The sequence below is a fragment of the Dipodomys merriami genome, unplaced genomic scaffold, assembly GCF_024711535.1.
Source record: "Dipodomys merriami isolate MVZ:Mamm:240054 unplaced genomic scaffold, mDipMer1.0.p SCAF_2, whole genome shotgun sequence".
Classification (NCBI taxonomy): Eukaryota; Metazoa; Chordata; class Mammalia; order Rodentia; family Heteromyidae; genus Dipodomys; species Dipodomys merriami.
The window spans coordinates 44559309-44582665 of NW_027203381.1; the positions used below are offsets into that span (position 1 = coordinate 44559309).

At 40.1% G+C, this 23357-nt stretch overlaps 1 protein-coding gene and 1 long non-coding RNA gene across 19 annotated transcripts in view; both read right to left on the reverse strand.

Moving 5' to 3' along the window:
• Positions 1–23357, reverse strand: part of Dlgap1 (DLG associated protein 1) — an 882629-nt gene that overhangs the window by 206988 nt on the left and 652284 nt on the right. The window lies entirely within an intron of this gene.
• LOC138832114 (uncharacterized) lies at positions 13635–15274 on the reverse strand. The gene is made up of 3 exons (XR_011373511.1): positions 15164–15274; positions 14419–14484; positions 13635–13726 (listed from the first exon to the last, which is right to left on the reverse strand). It is a non-coding gene; the product is annotated as an uncharacterized lncRNA (long non-coding RNA).

The following is a 23357-nucleotide window of genomic DNA, read 5'->3' on the forward strand; positions in this document are numbered from 1 at the left end:
TTTCTTATCAAGCATTGTAGCCTCCTCCTTTGTTTACCCTTCCCATCCCTTCCCATCCTCCCCCCCCACCCAACCCTCCCCCCTAAGCCTATTATCTTAGTTTTCCCCCCCACAAATTGTTATGATCCTCTCCTCTTGAAAAAACAAAGGAATATATAAGTGTCATTCCAGGAAGCTTCTGGGGCACCCAATAAGTATGTTTTGATTGTGAAAGATGTTCTAACTTTGAATGAGTTAGCAAGAGCTGTTCAGTGGAGTCTTTTTGACATTATTGAACATTGTTTCTTTCAATTCAGAAAATCAATTAAATCAATAATAATTGCTCAGGCTCTCTGGTCACTTAGGTTGACCAGAAACACAATCAAATGTGAAGGCCGTCCAAGGGTTGGCCATCTTCTGAGATGGGTGATTGGTGGTAGAGAGGACACACAGACTAGCATGTAGGAGCCTGTAGAGTTTAAGTGGAAGGAAGAAAGCCTCCCAAGATAAGCAGCCATTCACATCCTCCCCTGCTTCATACTATTGTCAATGAGGCTTACTCATGAACCATTTCTGATAAGAGACATTGTATCTGTAAGATGAAAATGAGCACATCAGAGTCTTGAAACAATTATGGTACCCAGAAAAAGCAGGTCATGCATCTAATTTCAGCAAATGTAGGGGAGAGAAAATATGGATGGGTGGTTCTGGATCAGCAATAAAGACAAGTTTCTCCATCGTGTGGGCTGCAAGCACAGGTTTCTTGGGGGTGGCTGGGGTTCTATGTGGAGAATGTTCCAGCAGAGACAGGGAGAGACCGCTGCACAACAGGCATGTGGAAAGAGTATGCACTCCTCAGAGCTTCTCCCCAAGGTCAGCTTTAGGAAAAATGTTCAGTAGACCCCCTCTCAGTTCATAGAAATGCGGGGCATGAGGGCTGGGAAGGTGGCTCAGTGGTAGAGCACTTGCCTTGCATGCTCGAGGCCCTGGGTTCGATTCCTCAGCACCACATAAGAAAAAAGCTGGAAGTGGTGCTGTGGCTCAAGTGGTAGAGCGCTAGCCTTGAGCTGAAGAGCTGAGGGACAGCACCCAGGCCCCACGACCGGACCCCCCCCCAAAAAAAAAAAGAAAAGAAAAAAGAAATGCGGGGCATGGTTTTGTGCACCTGCCATCCTAGCAATGCATAAAGTGTAAATGGGAAGATCATGGTCCAGAGCAGTCCAGGGAAAAAGCAAGACTTTATCAGAAAAATAGTTGAAGCACAGGCTTAAGTGGCAGAGTGCTTTTTTTAGTGGGCACAAGGCCCTAAGTCCAGAACTGCCAAAAAAAAAAAAAAAAAACCAACCCAAAACAACCCCCCCCATCGTTAATTAATCCATGTGAGTTTAAAAAAGTTTGCTTTTCATCTTCATCTTTTGTCTAAGCTGTTATAGTCTAAAAAGAAATGGATTTGAATCTGTTCTCGGTTTTAGTTTTTTTTAAATTCTGGAAAAATCTATTTTTACTCATCTGTTCAGGTGTCCAAACGATGAAGACATTTTTTTCCCAATCAACGGCCACCCACCCACCATGTCAGTGTGTTCTCCGAGTTGGTTTCTTAATGACGGCCAGATTCCTGCCCAGCTCTGCCGCCTGCGCGTTACCCTGCAGGGCGCCCACACTGAGCTGCTGCTCAGAGAAAGCTCCATGCTGGGGGGAGAGGACTGCAGCCCGTGTACCTGGCCACAGCCTCTAGGAAGGAGCACTACTGACTTCTGAATTCTGTTACACATTTCACCAGGAGATTTCATGTACAATATGAAAACAGAAGCTAATAAAATCATAGTGTGTGAGGGCTTTTGGTTAATGCCATGGATATGAATAGCTCTTATCAGGAACATTGATGACGAGAGATGATAGACATGCCAATCTACTTTTCTACACCAACCATTTTCCTGTCTGTGTCTATCCCCTAATATCATGTTGTAAATCTTAAACATACATAATAAGAGTCAATTTATTTTTTTGAATATCTAGGAATGAGTTCTAGGAGGGTTCTAGAATTCAAAATTGCCAATGAACCCTTTAGTAAAAGTGTGGGTGACAGGTCTCATCTCCTTCTCCTGACTTTACTCGTTCCCTGGAGGGCACTGGCCTCCTTATCTCTGCTTAGCTCAGATGACCACACTTTCTTGCAAGGCTTTTCTGGACTTGTAAAGTCAAACCCAAGTCACTTAAAAACAATCCAGCTTACTTTATGGACTGAGAAAAGAATGAAAACGGGCTGGGAAGGTGGCTCAGTGGTAGAGCGCTTGCCTTGCATGCCTGAGGCCCTGGGTTTGATTCCTCAGCACCACATAAGCAAAAAGAAAAAAGCCGGAAGTGGTGCTGTGGCTCAAGTGGTAGAGTGCTAGCCTTGAGCTGAAGAGCTGAGGGACAGTGCCCAGGCCAGAGTTCAGGCCCCACAACCTGACCAAAAAAAAAAAAAAAGAATGAAAACATCTCAAATCTATATGGCATTTGCACATTCAGTCTTATATTGTCGAGAACTAGGTTCCCACTAATGGAATTATTTCTGAATGACAGGGTGTATTAGTTCTCTATTGTTCCTGTAACAAATTTCCACAAATAGAGGTTTTAAAACACCAGTCAGATTGTTCTCCTACTATTCTGGAGGTCAGAAGGCTGAAATGGGTCTTAACAGCTGCAGACAAGATATGGGAGAACTCGGGGCCTAGGCACTGTCCCTGGGCTTCTTTTGCTTAAGGCTAGCACTCTATGACTTGAGCCACAGTGCCACTTCCAGCTTTTTCTGTTTATGTGGTACTGAGGAATGGAACTTCACGAATGCTAGGCAAGCACTCTACCACTAAGTCACATTCTCAGCCCCACTTAACTTAATTATATCTGTTAACTTCCTTTTGCTACATAAGGAAATATGCTCGTATGCTCTGAAGATCTGAATATAGGCATCTTTTGGGGGCTATTTTTCTACCTTCTTTTTTGTTATTTACATGTTGGCATTTTATTGTGTTTTTTTGTACATTTTTATTGTAAAAATGTTGTACAGAGGGATTACAGTTACATGAGCAAGGTAATGAGTACCTTTCCTATTGAGCATCATTGCCTCCTCCTTTGTTTTCCCCCTACCATCCCTTCCCTCCCACCTCTACAACTACCCCCCTCCCTCCGATCAGAAGTTGTAAAGTTCTTTTTCAACATAGTGTTTTGTACATAGTATTTTTCTGCCTTCTACAGGGCTTAAGGCTGAATGGTTCACATGCACTATTTTGGGTCAAATGCCTCTCTTGGAATTCATGACAATGATGATTACATAGTCATATTTAGTAGTAAAAAAGGAAAAATAGTTACAGATAATAGAAGCACAAACAGAAGGAATATCTGAGACACTGTACAAAGCTGAGGGAGATTAATTTGTTGGATAGATTTTGCAGGAAGAAAGAACAAGTAGTTCTATTACTGAGTTTGATATTACATAGCAGGTGAACTTACAATAAAGCAGAGCACAGGGGTCACTCAGCTTTTAAAGAAGCTTTTAAAGATTTTGATAATATGTACTATGTTAAAATAACTAATGAAAAAAGGAGTAGAAATTACCAAGATGTAGATATGAGTTAAGTAAATAGCTATCTTTCTGGCAATAGGTGATACCATTGGTGGAAAAAGCTATATGTGAACCCTGGAGTTAAAGAAAGTAAATCTCAGCATTTGGATAAGATACTATCCTAAGTAACAACAAGAGGCCCTCACTGAACAAAGAGTGCACCCCAAAATTTAGCAAAGCTAATGGGATATATGAGTAAATGAATGCAACTTTCATTTGTAAATCAAGTTCCAGCAAGGTATCTGTGGCATAAAACAAACCATTTGAACTCAAGATTTTTTAATGTGTACGTGAGCCAGTATCAGGGCTGGAATTCATGGTTTCATGCTCTCATTCAGCTTCTCTGCTCATGCTTGGTGCTTTATGAGTTGAGCCATGCATCAAGCTTTGTGCTGCTTATTTTGAAGATGGAGTCACAAGTACCTTTCTGCTTGGGATAGCTTTGAACCATGATCTTCAGATTTCAGCCTCCTAAGTAGCTGGCAAGAGCCTCTGGTGCCTGGCTAAGATCAAGACATTTTGGGATGAATGTCTTTTACAGTCAACAAAGCAGTTATGTATGATAAACTCTGGCTTATAGATTAGGGTCAATAAATAGGGGTAAATGGATACACTTCAATGGGAAGAATAACTTGTGAGATTTCAGGGAGATTATTATTTACATTTTAATGTTGCTATAAGTGAAAGTGGTGAATAAGTATCAAATGCTATGTTGAGATAAAATAAACATATGGCTATGTTTTTTGTGTGCAATCAAAACAAGTAGTGAATATTAAAGAGAATTTATGTTGCAAAAATTGAGCTTAAGAAAAAGTTCATGATAAAGATGAAACACCACAAACTGGCTGTGTCTTTTTTTTTCACGAATATATTATTACATTAAAGTGAACAAGAGGAAAATGAGCTTACATGGGTTTCCTCATGAGTTCACTGTGGTTAATATAATTGAATTCTGATGAATTATATGAGTGAATATTACCATGAGAACGAACAGGATTTCATTATCTTTATGGAAGATTTCCCCTCCCCCCATTCCTTCAGGCTTCATTTATTGTGCAAAATCCAACAAACCACCCAAAGTTTGGGCTTTCATATGATTCCAGCATTGTCTTAGACAAGTGAAGAGACCCCCACAGCTGTGTGGACCCTTAAGTTGCTTTACTCTCTTTTATCTAAAACATGCAGTTGAACAGGGAGAAGCCACAAGGTTCCTGCTTGTGTTGAAATCTCATCATTTCAGGCAAAGAAAGTGAGGAAGGAAACTTTATTTTTCCTTTTTCCTGCTGATTGTTCAAGGCTGGTGCTCTACTGTTTGAACCACACCTCCATTTCCAGAAATTTGCTGACAAATTGATGGTAAGAGTCTTTCTGACATTTTCCTCAGGCTGGCTTTGAACATCTACTTCTCAGATTATAGGTGTGAATCATCAATTCTCAGGTAGAAAGAAACTTTTTTTTTGGTGCCAGTCTTGGGGTTTGAACTTAAAGCCTAGGCAACTGTACCTGAGCTTTCTCTCTGTAATTTTTTTTCAAGTGCTCTACCACTTGAGCCGTAGCTCTATGTCTAGCTTTTTGGTAATTAATTGGAGATAAGAGTGTTATAGACTTTCCTGCCCAGGCTGGCTTTGAACTGAGATCCTCAGATCTTGGCCTTCTGAGTAGCTAACATCTCAGGCATGAGCCACTGGCACCTGGCAGAAAGAAATTTTAAAAAGATGAAAATCAATGACTTTCAAACAACAAAGGAAGTTCAGTGTTTTTCCTTGCCTTCTCCACTTCATCTTTTCAATCCTTACTGATTAGGCAAGGTAGGTTAGCATCAACTGCTCTACTATCAAATCAAGAGATAAAGGTAAATGAGTCATTCCTATCCTATAAGCATATTTCAAATCTACAAGATACTAAAAGCATTTCTACTTATACAATAGCCTTTGTCTGAAGATTACAAGCAACTAAGACAAAGTTGATTTAGAAAATGTGAAAATTTGTTCTTGGGTTAAGTAACATTTTAAGGTCATTATATTTCAACTGTTTTGTGTGACATTCCCATCACTAGCTATCATTTTAAGACCACATTTTTCATAAAATGCAACCATTATAAAAAGGTAATCAGTATAATGCCTTTATAAGCAGTCAGAGAGATGGTTATGAATCACTTTTAAGTTATTATAAAGAAGGCAAAACTATATTTCCTTGATTGTTGTAACTACCTGAATATAGGTGTATTCCTGGGGAAAAAACATGAGAAAGTCCTGGTAGAAGCAAAGAACAACAAACAACACCTGTTTAGTGAGCACAATATGGCTAACTTTACCATTTTCAAACATTTTAATGTGACAGTTCTTTTTTTCAAAAATATATTTACTTTTTATTTGTTTTCACAATTAATTTAGTACCTACCATGTACCTAGATGCATAATTCTAGACCCAGTTTAGCTTCGGGTCTAGTGAGAGGAGTAACATGTAGAAAAGTAGCAAAAATTAATGAGACGTGTCCTGTGACTAGGATCTCCAAAAGAGCATGATGAAGAAGAGAATGTATTAGAGAAATATTTAGAGAGTAGAGTCAACAGGCTTCACTAATCTATAGATAGAAGAGAGTAAGGGAAGGGAGCTAGCAAACAAAAATCTCCATTATACCAACTTTCAATTTTGAGGTTCTGTTGAGCCAATCACAGGTAATAGCTGGAAACTTCTAGATAATTTAGAGCTCAAGTAAAAAGCCTAAGTTAATGAGGTGGATTTGAGGATCAAGCCAAACTGATAACAAATGAATCTTCATAGGTGGGGAAGACTACCTAAAGAGAGTAAGAGGCAAAGATCAAGAGAGGATCATAGAGTTATTGACATTAAGGGACAGTGAAGGAAGGAGACTCCCTTAAAAGATATCAAGAGAGAACAATTTAATGTCTAGGAGGACAGTAAGGAGAGAGCTGTAACATTTCAGCTAACAGAACAGCTACAAGAGGTAGTGTCATCAGAGTGAAATATTACAGAAATGTCAAAAGAGAGAACTCAGAAAAAGCCCTTGGCTATAGCATTGGGAAGACTCAACAGCTAAGGAGGAATGCTAAAAAAGATGATAATGTTAGATTAAATAAAAACAAAAACAAATTTAGAAGGATAAAAAGATCAGAATTTACGTGCCATAGTAACGTAAACAGCAATGAGAGGTAATTTTATTTGTCAGAGTGATGTTTTGGATAATATCAAATGCAGTAGCTCTGTGACACACACTGTTTCTGTCTAAGAAAATCCTTTTAACTTATGTGTGGACAAATGTTAGTAGTTCTTTTTGAAATATCAACCCATTACAGTTGACTTTTAGTATGTGAAGATACCTGTTTGTTCCCAGATGATGTATTAAAATCAGAAAAAGAGTAAAAATTAAAAAAATCTTAGTGTTCCCAAAGTATTTTTATTTTTTTTTTTTGGGTCCAGTCATGGGGCCTGAACGCTGGGCCTGGGTGCTGTCCCTCAGCTCTTCAGCTCAAGGCTAGTGCTCTACCACTTGAGCCACAGTGCCACTTCCGGCTTTTTTCTTTTTGCTTATGTGGGGCTGAGGAATCGAACCCAGGGCCTCAGGCATGCAAGGCAAGCGCTCTACCACTGAGCCACCTTCCCAGCCCTCCCAAAGTATTTTTAGAATAAATTACCTTGTTGTGAAACAAGTAGGAGGTTGGTAAATGAAAGAAGTCTCTTTGTAAGATAAACTTCAAAATTCCCTTGTTTTTTCCCCCCTTCTCCCTTTCTTCTTCTCTTTTTTTGAGACAGGGCCTCAATATGTGGCCCAACTTGGCCTCAAAAGCGAAATATTCCTGCTTCTTCCTGTGGGTTTACAGTTGTGTGCCACCATGTCCATGTTTCTTTAAGCTCTAATGAGGCATTTGAATGAGACTGTAATTTTAATTAATCGATCTTATTCAAGAGAACCAAGAACCAGACACAAGGTTTAAGGTAAAAGAGGACTGTTGTCTTGCTTTTCTTTCAAATAAGATGTGTCCTTGGCAGAATTTGAAGAGAAGGGAAGGACAATGACTTTTAGGGAACTGGATATGCGATTTTTGGCAGGAAGGTGTGGGAAACGGTTTCCTTTGAAGGAGTCATGGCGGGAGTGGGGTGGCGGCTTGCCAGGATCTCAGCTTCTGTCACAAGGGGGTTAAGAGATTTCTGTGCTTCTCCAAGGGGTCCTGAACTTGCTTTCAGTGTGAGATAAATCACTGTCACTTTGCAGACAGACACAGACAAACATGGAAGCTACTTTTGCTTCATTAAAACAGAAGAGCCAACCAGGGTTCTGCTCTTGTGGGCTCTGTTTCTTAGAAGTGACAGAATCAATTAGTGCAGGTTCACTTCCACTGTGTGCCATGGGCATGGCTTTTGGGCTCAGGCAATAAAGACCTGTCAACTGTGATGATGTTTCTGGAGAACAGTGTGGAATTGCTGGCAGCTCATCAAGACATAAAAAACGATACCCTCTCTCCCCAACTCGGAAAAGGGGGAGTAGGCATTGTAATCATGGACTTGAAAAGGGCCTTATCTTCCAGCAACTTTGTAAGGCATGATGATAATTACGAATCAAAAAATGGCTCAGGATAGCATGGCAACACACGCCAGAAATCTGTGTAGAAGGAAAAGTTGTAGAAAACCAGCATTTTTTCCCCCTCTCATCATTTCATACATAGTTGTTACTACAGTGTGGGTCAGAAAACTGAAAGTGCTTATGGGTACGGTGGGCTCTAGACTCAAAAAGTTGGTTCAAATCCAGAGCTGTCAGTGGTTCAGCTATGTTGCATAATTTCACTTAATTGGGCAAGGTGATATGTGTGTGTGGTGGGGGGGGTGTGAAAGAGGGAGAAAGAGAGAGATAGACACACAGAGATTTTATTTAGCAAAAATGCAGATATCTAGTATGAAGTCAATGGCAATCATTATATAATATGTGATACTATTCCACGGCTAGCACTCTACTACATGAACTATACCTCTACTTTCAGACTTTTTGTGGTTAATTGGAGATAAGAGTCTCATGGGCCTTCCTGCCTTGGCTGCCTTTAAACCATGGTCCTCAGATCTCAGCCTCCTGAGTAGCTAGGGTTGCCTGTGTGAGCCACTGATGCCCAGCTAATCATTTCACTTCTAATGATGCACACATCTTCCTTTCTCTCTGTTCAGGCAGAGTGTGGGCTGTTGAGGTCCCTGGCCACCTGTTTAAATGGCCTGCTGTCACATCCCCATGTGATTGTGCTTTCTCCTTTAATCCTTCTCTAACCAGGGCAAGAAGATGATAGCTTGGGGTTAGTGATGAGAAAGGCAACTGACTTGTCATCTGAGATCCATTATATAAATAAGAGACTCAGAGTCATTGCCAATATGTATCACTGTGCCACATATTTGAGGCTCATCTCAATTATAGACACGGGTTCATTTTTACCTGACTTCAGAAGTAACTGTCAAAAATCTTAATTGTATTTTATTTTTTGTCAGTCGTGGGGCCTGAACTCTGGGCCTGGGTGCTGTCCCTCGGCTCTTCAGCTCAAGACTAGCGCTCTATCACTTGAGCCACAGCGCCACTTTCAGCTTTTACTGCTTATGTGGTGCTGAGGAATCGAACCCAGGGCCTCATGCATGCAAGGCAAGCACTCTACCACTGAGCCACCTTCCCAACCCCCAAAACCTTAATTCTAATACCTTGTAGAACTTGGCTTATGGCCGTGAGAAGTGATGTGTGGGGAGGAGCACGTGAATAACCAACTTGGATATTCATTGCATAGAGTCACGTTAAACAGTATGTATGTAAACTCTTTGCCTTTTGGGCATCTTGTGGAAGATAGAAGAAATAATGGGATTGAATCATTCACAATGGGCTCACCCATAGTCACAGAGATGGGGCTGGGCCAGCTGCCTCCCAGAGAGAAGATCGTAGAACTTGGCAGGGACTCCACCTAATTATCAAGATGGCTGTGTGTCTGTGAGCTGCTGGCCAAAATCTCCAGCAGTGAAGGAAGTGCTGCCACTTCCCAGCATCCAAGATCGGGCTAATCTGACAACATATGGTGGAGAAGTACGTCATTGGTTTCTCCACCCACTATGCTGATTTCTGCAGATTTCTGTCTGCTTGTTTCCCCGCTGCCCACACTCTGCTGTGATCTAGTCAGCATTGTGAGAAGACTGAAAGGCTTAGAGGTAGTAGGGTATGCTCTGAAAACTTAATTATTGTTGAGAAAAAAATAATTTCAATGGATTTCCTATTTCTCCCCCAAATGGTGTGACCCTAATGCTAGGTGGACATACTGAACTCATTCTAGCCAGGAGAAGGAGGATCATGGGACCGCCTACGGAATATCCTCAAACCGGGGGATTTGTTATTATGAAAAGCCAGAAAGAACACTGTGTGTGCTGGTAACTGACATGGAAGATTAAGAATCCAGGCCAGCCTGGGCTTACTCTAGAGCTGCTGTCAAGCAAAAACAAAATGAAAGAAAAGAAAACACACACAGAGTGTGGTGGCATATGCTTGCAACCCTAGCTACTTGGGAAGCAGAGATAGGAGGGTAGAGGTCCCAGGGCAGCCTGAGAGAAAAGTTAAAATGAAAAACTAAAAGCAAAAGGTCTGGGGGATATAACTCAAATAGTTGAGCTCTTGCCTAGCAAGCATGCGTGAGACCTGAGTTCAATCCTTAGGATTGCCTCTGGCCCCCCCCCCCCCCCGCAAGTGTTCCTTGAAGTAAATAAGGGATTTTATTTTTATGGGAGGCTAAGCTAGACAGACAAAATAAATAAACTTTTCTACTATTTTTTACCCCTTTTTAAGGGTTGTGAAACATATTGAACACAAATTACCCAAGTAAAGCACCAACTGTGAAACACAGGGACTAAAAAGCCAGAATCACATTTACTACTGAATTTCCATTCTATGATTTGCTAATATCTAGATATGCTTACAGGGTAAACAGGTGGGGTGAGCAGAGCTAAAGGATGTGGTCAGTTATAGAGAGATGCCACTCGGTGGTAAAAGGTTGTACAGGAGTAAGGACACAAGAACCAACATCTACCACCGCGTTCCTGCCAGGAGCCTCAGATTGCCAGTTTTCTCCAACCACCTCAGGCAGATATGATCACTGATACTGACAATGAACATCACTCTTCTCTACATTTCCTGGGTTCTAGTGCAGAGACAGAAAGAACTTCATTTGTGATTAAGATAAACATAGCCAGCTGCTAGTGGCTCATGCATGTAATGCTAGCTACTCAGGAGGTTGAGATCTTGCCATCCCAGGCAGGAAAGTCGTGAGACTCTTATCTCCAACTCTTATCTGTTCCAAAAAGCTGGAAGTGGAGCTGCAGCATAAGAGCTCAGGGATATTGCTCAACAATAATCTCAAGCCCTAGGAGAAAAAAGGAAAGAAAAAAAAGAAAAAAGATAGTCATACCCCTTAAAACTCTAGACCCAATCCTCTTGGGAAATCTCCCATAATGGTTAGAGGAAACAAAGAAGTCTTCTCTTAAACATTATTATTCACATGTTTGAAAACACATACAAAGTCGTATGTAGATACTCACAAACAGATTGACAAAACTATGATATATGTAGGGGAGGAATCCAGTGGTATAACTCTGATGAATAACTAATGTACAGTCTAACAAAATAAATGCAGGAAGCTGAAGCATGTGTTGTGTGGGGGAGATAAAGGGGGAACATACGTATGGAGAGAGGAATGAGGGACAAAAAATGGAATCAGACAGCTTGAGAGGAAGAGTAGGGTTGAAATGGAAGAAGACCAATGGAATAAAAAGAACATCCTTTTTCCATTTCCCATTGGCATTTATCTTTGTGGAAAGTACTGTGGTTATGGAGAAGGAAGTCCTGAGCTACATTCCAGTTCTACTCATGACCTACGCTACGGTTTGGAGCAAAGGTTCACCTGCTAAATCCCTGGTCCCCAGCCTATTTATATTGGGTAAGGATGGAGCCTTCAAGGGAGAGGGGCAAAGTTGGAGTTCTTCAGGTTACAGAGGGTCTCCTTGAAGCAGAGAGAGGGATTTTAGCTTCTTTCTTCTTTTATTTGCTTTATAACCATGAGCTGAGCAATTTGCTCTACAATGTGCTCTCACCATGATGTGCTGCCTTGCCACAGGCTCAAAAGAAGCAGGGCTAATCAATCACAAAGTGGAACCTTCAGAGCCATGAGCCAAACATTTCCTCTTTATAAATAGGTTACCTAAGGTATTTGTTATAGTAATGGGAAGCTATCTAACATAATCTGTCAATTGGTGGAACAGATTCTCTTATATAGAAAGGGGATTATTTGAAAAGCCAGAGACAAATGTGAAACTTTTACAACTTCAAAAACTAAAGATGATACAGTATCTTAGAAAAAAAGTGTTTTCTGTTTTTTAAATATATATTATCGTAAAGATACTGTACAGAGGGGTTACAGTTACACGAGTAAGGTAATGAGTACATTGTTACTCCCTCCTTTGTTTTCCCCTACCATCCTTTCCCTCCCCCACCCTCCCTAAATCCTCCCTCCCCCACTGGAAGTTGTAAAGTTCATTTTCAACATAGTGTCTTGGACATCTCAAAAAGTGTTTTCTTATTACAACAGTCCATTGGCAAGCAGGAATCAGATTTAATGTGTCCTCTTAAGAAGCCAGAAAGAAAAGAATCATGCTTTTATATGACAGCCCATCCAGGAGATCTAGGAGGAAGCTCAAATCCATCTCCAGAGCTGGATCCACAATTATGCTATAGAGCAGTAGGTCACACATGGCTCAACCATCAAGCTAAGAGCTGACGTCAGTGTGAGATGGAAACGGCTGGATTTTCACCAAGATATTAAAATGAATTTCAGCAACAGGAGAATTATTACTGAGAAAGATGATCAGATTTCATATTTTAGTAACTGAAAAGTATGTTTTCCAATTTCTTCTTCCTGAGGTGCATCAACTTCCTTCCCCATTTGTGGTCTCAAATAGCAAATGAATGTCAGATCTAGGGATTCACCTGTCTCCCTTGGTAGAAGCAGAGTGCATCATGTTCAGCCTTTTGGGTTAGTGAGGGAAGTACCTTCTTTCTGGGGACCTACAGGGAGCCAAGGTTAAGTGTGGCTTCAAAGTAGAAGAAAATCATACTCTAAGGGTTCATTTTCCTGACATCACATTATCTGACCTTTTCCGCTTGACTCATACATATACTAGATATTACAAATAAGGGAAACCATGGGACCTATGTTTCTTTGGGCCTGGCTTACTTCACTTAATATAATTTTTTCCAAGTTTTTCCATTTCCTAACAAATGGGGCAATGTCATTCTTTGTATGTCCCTCCCCCACAGTATAACCCCTGCTTTCACTATATTTGATGTCAGTATAACTTGTGGAGGAGATGGGGAAAAACCAGTTGTTTAAGGATACAGGTGGACCTGTTGCAACAATGAGAAGTACAAGTTGTCATGTCCAAAACGAGCTTTACAACGTCGGTGCGGGGGGGGGGGGGGTGAGAAGGAGAAGGATTGGGATGGGGGGAGGGGGGAGGCTGGGAAGTGATGTGAAGGGTAAACAAAGGAGGAGGCTGCAATGCTTGGTAAGAAATGTATGCATTATCCTGCCCATGTAATTGTAACTCCTCTGTACAGTATGTTCACAAATAAAATAAAATTAAATTAAAAAAAAAAGAAAAAAAAGAAAAAAGAAAATCATACTCTAAATCTGTCCTGAAGGACTGACTTGAATAACTGACAGGGATTCCCAGTCCAGGAGGAAGACATAGAGGGCGAAGGGGGGTCTGTCTGATTGCACCTGCTCCAGCGGGGAACTCTGAAAACTTACCTGTTTCTGTGGCTTTTTCCTCTGAGGTTGATTGTCTGGTTATTTCACAGGAATATTTGTAACTGGTGTAGAGAAGATGCTGAATATATCCTTACTAAATAAAGTCTTCCACATTAGCAGCTGAACATTCATTAGCTTATTTTATTTTCACAGAAAACACATGGGGAGAAGTGAAGTAAGTTGTGGAAGGTGGCAAAGTGGTACAGTCTAGAATTGTCCCCAGTTCTGATTTCTGCCATCCTACCAGGCTGTCTTCCCACCAGAGGCCTGGAGTCTGTTGTCTCTAGAGGGCCCAAGAGGCAAGGGTATCATCCTGAAGGGTGAGGGAAGAGGGAGAGAAGCCATGCACCTGTCTCTTCTGTTGGGGCTTCTTTCCAACCTTCCCCTCCTTCCTGAAACCATTTCTAGCTGTATTTAGAGCAAGTCCAATGACATCAGCTTTGCTTTTAGTATGTTATCATATCATTTAAAAGTAGTGCTTTTTTTTAAAAAAATATAAAGGTGACTAAAAATCCAGTGTTAATGTATTTAAATTATCATTTAAATTTTATGTAGTACCTCCGGACACAAGCGAATAATCATGGAGGCAAGACAGAAGCTTAACAAGCTGTTTTCCATAAAATACCCAGCACAGCTACTTAGAGCGTGGGTGGTTGCTATGGGCAACTACTTAAACTCAGGGAAGGAAGGGGGGGAGAATGGATCCACAGCCCAGGGAGTTACAAGATTCACCGAATTTTAGGAAAATAAAACAAGATGCAAACGCTTAATATTTTTCTTCTTCCCAATGGTCACTATTCCCTCTCCATAATACCAGGAATATCTTCAATCTGACATGATCTTTTTCTTTGAAGATAAACAGGGAAAGGCAAAATTGGAAGGAAGATCTTATTTTCTTAGCAGCTCAATCTCAAAGTATTCGAAAGGGAGAAGAAGCTGGGAACTTTTAACAGTTGGTGGACTATCAGCGTGATTGTAAGCTAAAAAAACAAAACCAGATCTCACTTGTTTTCCCAGGGGTAGGCTGGTTCTCCTCCATCCTGGAGAAGCTCAGTAAGAATTCAGTCATGCCTGCAGGAAAGTGTAAAGGCAGGTTTTCATAATTATATTTTCCTATTTTGGTGCCTGGAAAGAAATCTTACTTCATAGAACGCTTTTTGCTTCATTTTCATTTTTTTTCCCCAGTAATCAAGTACTTGGAGATTTTAACCTATCATGTTGATTGACATTACTTTCCAACACTTAGCTCCTCCCTGTGTTCTTGCCCAAGGGTTATACTTTCACAAACATTTTGTTATTGTGAATATCTCTTTTCTCCTTATAATTAGTTTTTTGGTATTCTATAACTTATTATAAAAATATTTTCCCCGGAGGGAACTAGTTACTTATATTATGGTACATACACACAATGTAGTACTTAGCAGTTGTTACAAACAATGTAGTTAATCTACAGGCACTTGTAGAAAACAATCTTTAAGATATAATTTTAAATAAAGTGCTGGTGGCTTGAACCTGTCACCCTAGCTACTCAAGAGGCTTGAGATCTGAGGATCAAGATTCAAAGCCAACTGGAGCAGGAAAGTCCATGAGACTCTTACCTCCAGTTCACCCCCCTCAAAAGCCAAAAGTGGAGCGGTGGCTCAAGTGCTAACCTTGCATGAAAAAGCTAAAGGACAACACCCAGATCCTGAGTTAAAGCCTCAGTACTGGCACAAAAAGGATGTTATTTTAAGTAGAATAGTATACAGACCATTTAGGCACACACACATGTAATATCTGCGTAGACTGTTTCTGAACAAGTAAGAGAGAAATGGAGAATGCTTATCTATACGACTGTAAAGAAGGGATTGGAGATGGAAAGAAGCTTTTAAGTGTTAAAATGGTCTCTAAGGCTTTTGGAATTTTCATGTTTCCATAGTAAATCTTCCCATTATTCCAAATAAGAATAAAAACACACATAGACATGGTGTTTATTGTGGTATAGAGCATCACCACTGCACATAGCATCATGACCACAGCTGAGGCAAAATCAGATCCTCTGACCTAATATTTGTTGGTTTTTGATTTTTTATCCTGACTTTACTTGTTAAACTAGTTATCTCTAGTGTTACACAAGTCTTTGATTCCAGTATAATTTTCTCTGGGTTCTTTTACTTGATTTCAAATTCAAACATTTTGTTTCTATCACATCCGAAAACAGTATAGACCAGGGCGTAATATGAGCTTTGGATTCAAATCATGATTATACCACATATAGCTCTATGAGCCAGGACAACTGAGTTTTCCTCTTGTGCTCCGATTTCTTCCCTGTATGCTTAGGATGATAGTAATTCCTGTCTTATCAATAATATTAGTGTTCTTCTATGTACTATGCCTGACATATAAGGAGTGCTACTAAATGTTAGTCATTCTTATTCTTAGAGATTCTTTTGAGGGGAAAATTAAAGTTAGATACATTCTAATGACAACAACACAGAAGCAAGAAGAAAGAGAAATTAACAAGAAATGAAGCAAAAATTATTTATAACACCTCCCCACAGTGAGAAAAGTTGTTGGAGATGTTAGTCGAGTGCAAGTAGCTCACACCTATAATCCTAGCTGCTCAGGAGGCTGAGATCTGAGAATTGAGGATTGAAATCAGCTTGGACGGACAAATCTGTGAGATTCTTAACTCAAATTAACCAGAAAAAAGCCAGAAGTGAAGGTTTTGCTCAAGTGGTAGAGCACCAACAAAAAAGCTGAATGACAGTATGAGGCCGTGGGTTCAAGCCCCAGTACTGGCACAAAAAAGAGAAAGAATAAAATGAAAAGAAAATAAACAGTATTGCACCCACCCAAGTCATTTAAGCAATACAGACTATCCCTTCATCTGAATAAAAAATGCTTTTCTGTAATTTTTTATTCAAATCACATTTATTGGCATTTTTCTAAAGTAACATATCATTTCACCCCTTGTCTTTGCATTTATAAATTCCCAATCACTAACGATTAAAACCAAATTGTTTAAATAGGGATACAGGTGGACCCATTGCAACAATGAGATGTACAAGCCGTTATGTCGAAGAGGAAGCAAAGGAGGAGGCAACAATGCTTGATAAGAAATGTACTCATTACCTTGCCTGTGTAATTGTAACCCACTGTACGGTATTTTCACAATAAAAAAATAAAAAAACTCTAGATAGTTAAGGATCTTGTTATAAAAATCCTCACAGATTATCTGAAGACAGTTTTCTATTTTTAAATATTTCTTCTTATGCTTCAGTGATCTTATTTCTTTACAATCAGACACACCCGTCTCCCTACCCTGTTGCTTTTGAATTACTCAAACTTCAAGTGAAATATTTTCTCTTGCATATTAATATTTATTTATGCTTTCACAACTGAGAACTTTTTTTTATTGTGAAAATACTGACAACTGAGAATTTTTTATCTTAGAATTTATATATATATATAATGTATATACACATACTTCAAACTTTACTCAAAATTGTTTCCATCTCTTTTGGTGACAACTATTTGTGCTAAATTTCAGTGAAGAATTATTATTATTTTTCATTGAGGAATGGAGCAGCTTGAAAAACTGGAAAGATACTTGGTTGAGAGTTATAAGAAGACCTATTTCCTAAACCATACTGGCTAGGTTAAGCAGGGTATTGTTTTCCTCTTATTTGTTATGCAATAGTGTTATAATCATCTCTAGGGTTCAATTTACTCTTGCTTATTAAAATTTTTCTTTTATCCTGTCTCTGAAAACAAGTCACACAAAGATGGTCCACAATGAAATATCAGTAGACATTAAACTGACTCGTAGAGGAAAAAGGATGTAGTCGATTGATATATTGGTATATTGACTTCCCAACACGCTAATATCAAGCCAAGTAGGCTAACAAAATATGCACATGAAGTTGGGAAGAGATATCTACCATCAACTCTCACTGGCTATTTGGACCTGTCATTGCACAGTGGTTCCTTTTTTTTTTTTTTTTTTTTTTCCGGTCGTGGGGCCTGAACTCTGGGCCTGGGCGCTGTCGCTCAGCTCTTCAGCTCAAGGCTAGCGCTCTACCACTTGAGCCACAGCGCCCACTTCCGGCTTTTTTTCTTTTTGCTTATGTGGTACTGAGGAATCGAACCCGGGGCCTTGAGCATGCAAGGCAAACGCTCTACCACTGAGCCACCTTCCCAGCCTGCACAGTGGTTCCTTTCAGTGAAGAAATATAGGCTTGATGAGCATGGTACGCTCATGGTATTCTCATGTTTAGATCTTAAATGTTCCCCAAATGCTTGATCCCAGGCTGTGGTGCTTTTGGGAGCTAGTGGAACCTTTAGAAATTGGAATTAGGGGGAAGAAAGTAGGTCCCTGGGGTAGTCCCTGGAAGGGGATATTGGGACTCCAGTATCTTCTCTCTCTTTTACTTGGGAGCAGCCAGGAGGCAAGCATCTCTGCTCCACCAGCATGTACTTACATACTTCATGCACTTACATACTTACATGCTGATGAGCCAAAAATATAAACTTTACACCTTGATAACTTGCTTTTCTCAGGTGGTCTGTCACCAGCAATGGAAAGCTGGCTAACAAAAGCAACTATGGTCATCTCTAGCTTTTCTCCATCTGAAGCTCTGACACAGTCTTTCGTCATTAAATGGGAAGGTCTGCAACAAGGGAAAGTGATTCCCACCTTATTTCTTTAAAGCTCATTACAAAAACGAGTCATCACGAGCCCTAGGCTGCACAACATCTTCACCCTTGCTTGCATCCTCACTGGAGTGTCCACCTCTCCTGGATTCTGACACAGAGAGCTGGAAAATTCATATGTGGTAACCTGGATCCCTGCTGAGAGCTTTCTGCTCTGCTTTTTTTTAGGGGTTGGGGGAGAGAACTGGTCTAAAGAACTTAAAAGAGGTTCTGAGATAAAAGTCAAGAATGAGGTCCAGATGGTGTCCCCAGTCCCCAGACTGTTCAGGGAAAATCCCACTGTTCCATGAGTCATTGGGAAGAAGAAGGCTGGCATGGAAAACTGAAAGCTAGCACTGAAGATGCACGAAGAGCTGGGTTCTATGTCATGAGGCTTACAATAATATAATTTCATCTGTAAGGTCTTTGTTAAAATAAAGTCTACATTCTTTGAGATCATTGGGGGGATCAAATGAGACTGGAACACATGATAAGCTGTTATGTGCAATAACTTTATCATGAAAAAGGTAGGCTGAGAAGAAAATAATCATTAGCTATTAGGATGGATGATCAATTGCATTTCCTTCTCATTGGTTTATCTAAGCTCACAAATAAGTGAATCCACTTAGCCAAAGGCCTAATTAATCATCCATTCTCTTATAGCCAACCTCCTCTTCTTCACAGAACTAGAAAGAAAAAGGGTTCCCTGGATGAACTGGAATAAATATGCTAATGCTCGCAGCAAGATGACAATACGAGGGACGGCTGTGAGGGTATTTTTAACATTCTAATGTGTACCTGCCAGACTGAGCTCCCAGCCTCCAGGTGGGCTGGTAGTGCTAGCTAGGCAGGGTTTAAAAGGAACAGGGAACTTTTCACAGAACCACAGATTTAGAGACTGAAAGAACATAGATATAGCCAAAGGATGGAGGCAGATGTTAGATGACAATTCAACCAACTGTTGAACTCAATCCAACTGCTGGTTGAAGCTACTGTGGGAAGTTACTATTCAAATCCCCTTAAGCAAACATGGTAGTAATAGAGTAGTGAGATTTTTGTCCCGATCTCTGTGGACTCCTCTTGGGCTAAGGGAAGCTTCTTTATGAGGGACAAGAAAAGAAATGTGCTCATTACCTGACTCAAGTAAATGGTAATTCCTCTGTCTATAACTTCTGTAATAAAAATAAAGGAAATTAGTAGTAAAAAAACAAGGTGAGGTGAGGTAAGGAGGCTCAAACTATTTTGAGAAATATTAAAGCAACATGTGTGGACTTTTTAGAAGGAAGAAATAATGGCCACCAGGGAGAGTTTAAAATTTTGAGGAAGAATATAAACTTTATTCTAGCCTTTTTCTTTATTAGATTATCATATTAGGAATCCAGATGATCAGTCGATCCCAATGCTTCATATATGGCCAACAGCAATAATGACATTGATGATGATTCCTATCATATCATTCATACATGTTATGAGTGAACAGGTATGAATACTTATTATGTGTTAGGCACTGTACAGTGTTACTTTCTTGAATCTATACAATTACTTAAGGTAGGAATTACTATTATCTCTGTGTAATAGATGAGGAAATTGAAGCATAGAGCTGCAAAATGTTTTCTACAGTAATATATCTATAAGTGGCAGAACTTTGATTTTTGAATTGAGGTAACCCAGCCTCAGAAGTAAATCGAGCTCTTGAGCCATATGCTTCAGTGTGTTTGTGGAGTGAATGAATGAGTAAGAAGTATCAGTAAAGAGGAAAGGGTGAAGAACAGCGTTAATGCAGGTCTTCAGGCTTTATGACTATTGTCCACTGACTATAACGAGCCCTCCACTTTCTAGGCACATGGTAGTACTGTACTTCTTTGCCTCTTGGAAATTAGTGTGGTCACACGGTTTGTTCAGCAATGAGCTGTGAGTGCAAGTCATAGGTCTCACTTCCAGAAAGCAATGATCTCTGGGCCATATTCCCTTTTCTGTGATATGGTGCTTGTACAAAGACCTGCTGACCTGGAGCTTCTCTCATTTGGAGCATATCAGTGACTACAGTGAGCTTCTGACTAGTAATGCTAGTGTGAGCATGAAATAAACTTTGGAGATTTGAGGGTTGTATCAGGAATGAAGCACTAGTGTAACAATGAAAACAACAGAAATCCCAGAACTACGTGACTGTGGTTTCAAGGTTTGGAAGCCTTCAGTCAAGTTGACAACATTAGGGTTTGGGAAAGTATTGATCCATACTATTTATTAATGAATCATTTTATAACTTTTTCTGTAACTGATACAATAAATGAACTAACTAATGGTAGTTTCAGTAGTACACTTTGGTTGTTGTTGGCATACTTTTTGACAAGGTATTCCACAGTAGGAGGTGAACTCAGAAAAAAAATAGATTTCAAGTGGAAATGACAGAAAATAGTCTTAACATTTGTGAATTTATAGAGTTAGAAGAAGCAATTGGATTTTAACTAACTCATAAGCCCCAGCAGGCTTTGAGTGATGCAGATGTGTGAAAATTATCCTTACTACCCAAGTTCAAGTCTAGGCCTGGCTGTATTACCCTACTGTTGAAACATATGAATAGCTTCAGAGAATTTAGAATGAAGATGAAACTAAATAAATCCCTGCTAGACAAAATGGAAAGCAGCTGATAAGTTTAGTTCTCTTGCTTAGCTTGATGAACTCAGTATGTACATTACAGACATGGGGATAGGAAGGCAAACAAATTGGGCAAAAATAATTAATTGCATCTAGAAGGGCTCTGTGAGTGGTATGTTTGACTCACAAGGACACAAACTGCAGTTTTTATTTAGCTGTACATTCAACAAAACAAATGAAAAAACCCTACAAGCCTAGATCAACAGCCATGTAATTAGAGGACTTTTGAAATGGCATTTAGGTTTTTACCAAATGCATTCTCCCTTTCTCTGATGTGGGCCATAGATGTAATCAAGGGGAATAACAGGAATGCCTTTACAGAGAGGGAGCTAGGTGATATAGAGAACACTAGACAAGAAGTTCCTCCCAGTTATCAAATAGCTAACGAATCGAGAAATAGCCTCTTCCCAAAGTAGAGAGGATGTAAGAGATTATAGAATTGCTACACTCAGGGACACTGCCAACTTTCTTCTTCCTCTTTCTGAAGAGAACTGCTCATTTGGAGGTGTGTGTGTGTGTGTGTGTGTGTGTGTGTGTGTGTGTGTGTGTGTGTGTGTGTGTGTGTGTGTGTGTGTGTGTGTGTGTGTGTGTGTGTGTGTGTGTGTGTGTGTGTACTGTCCCTGAGTATTTTTTCTCAAGGCTAGCACTCTACTGCTTGAGCCACAGCTCCACTTTTGGAGTTTTGGTGGTTAACTGGAGATGAGACTCTCACAGCCTTTCCTGCTTGGGATAGCTTTGAACTGAGATGTTCAGATCTCAGCTTCCTGAGAAGCTAGGATGACAGGCATGAACCACCAGTGTCTAGAGCTCAGTTGGAGATTTTTGTTCTTATTGTACAATTATACATTGGGTGTGTGGGAAGCGGATACTTTGTCTTTTTGAGCTTGGTTGTAACAAAAATCTCACCTGTCACAGCGTAGATATTGCTACATATTATTCTGTGCTGTACACACTATCCTATATCAACCACAGGCTATACATTTTTCAGTTGGTACTGTGCCAGACTGTAAAAGCCTCTCCCTGGGATGATGGAACATAAATATATTTTGTTTGTAGGGGAGAGGGCCAGCTAAATAGTGTTTAGAAGGGAGATTTCTAACATAGTCATTAAGGTTATTGGACAGCAACTGTGAAGTTAGAGGCTGCTATGGCACTAGCTTTTGCAACCAGAATGGGAAGGAAGGTGATCTGCTCTACTTGCAGGTACACGTTTTAAGATCACATATTCTTCCCCTACATTTGGGGACTTGGGGAATATTTTTGATATGGAGTGTCCTCAGATGGCCCTTGACAACCATGGTGAGCAGAGTTCCCTACTGACTGAAGGTGGACATGCCAGACGAACAAGCAACCTATTTTTATTGTTGGAGGCCTCTGACTTGGAGGCTGGTTTTGGCATCCATTTTAATCAAGTCTATCCTGATGATCATAGGTCAGCAGCCTAAAAAACATTAAAACCTCAGAACAATTAGGCTCTCAGACTGATTGAAGCACAGAACTCTTGTGGGGAGAGAAAAAGAGAGAGTGAGAGAGAACAGGACAGAAGATCTCAAAAGAGAATGGAGGTTTACTGTGAACCATTTGAATGCTGTAGTGAGGCTGAGGCTTCGATGCCCAGGCAAAATGGGACTCAGAGATGAATTTTCAGGAATCTGGTAGAAAGTCTTTGGGAGGGCTTGGAGTAGAGAGAAGCTTGTGGCAGCAAGGCAAGTTGGACCATTTAAATCATTCAAGTGAGAATCAGTGGAGCTCTAAAGCTAGAAGAGGTAAGAGTAGGCCACCACGTTTCACAGCTGTGCTAAGGAAAATAGTTGTTCTACTGGGAGGAAGAAAAGAGCCAAGAAGAGATGTGCTATATTTCAGAAGTTCTGGATTATCTCTTTCAAAAAGCTCCTCTTTCTGCATTCTTAGTTTGAAAATGTAAGATCAATGTGCATTGTAAGAATGCAACACAGAATGCCAGGTGTGATGGGACAGGCCTATAATCTCAGAACTAGGGAGGTTGAGGCAAGAGGATTTCCAACTGAGGCTGTATAGCAAGACCCTGTGTCAAAATGAAACTATGGTACTGATCTTATGCTGAAATTTTGGGCCACTTTGGCTGGAAAAATTTCATATAGATATTTGTTCATCATACTCAAGTCTTCAAGCAGAATTATGACAGCTTTTGGAAAAATATAATTAGAAAGCTTTGAAGAATGACTAGAAAAGTATCTCTAAACATCTCCAAATTTGTTTATTTAACATTAATAACTGCAGTTAGAAGTTCCTTCTTGCAGGTAACCTGCATTTCTTGGGCTGCAAATTTGATAGTCTCTTGATTTGTGGAAATATTGATGGCTTTGCTATTCTGTATGGATCCTCTGTAAAGATGCATTTATTTAGGACTTACATTGCCTGTTTTCTAAAAGAATTAGAAGCAGCTGCTAAGATGTCCACCCAGGCTTGTATTTCTCATTCCTGAGTGATGTTGTACTATCTTGATGCACGTTGAGGATTCTTTAGTGATACAACGTGAAAGCAAAACCAATACTTTGAACTATGCCAATAAAAGAATAGCCTGGAATGAACAAATGAACAATTTAAAAACTCTTGCCCAGGCAAATGGAAGTTAT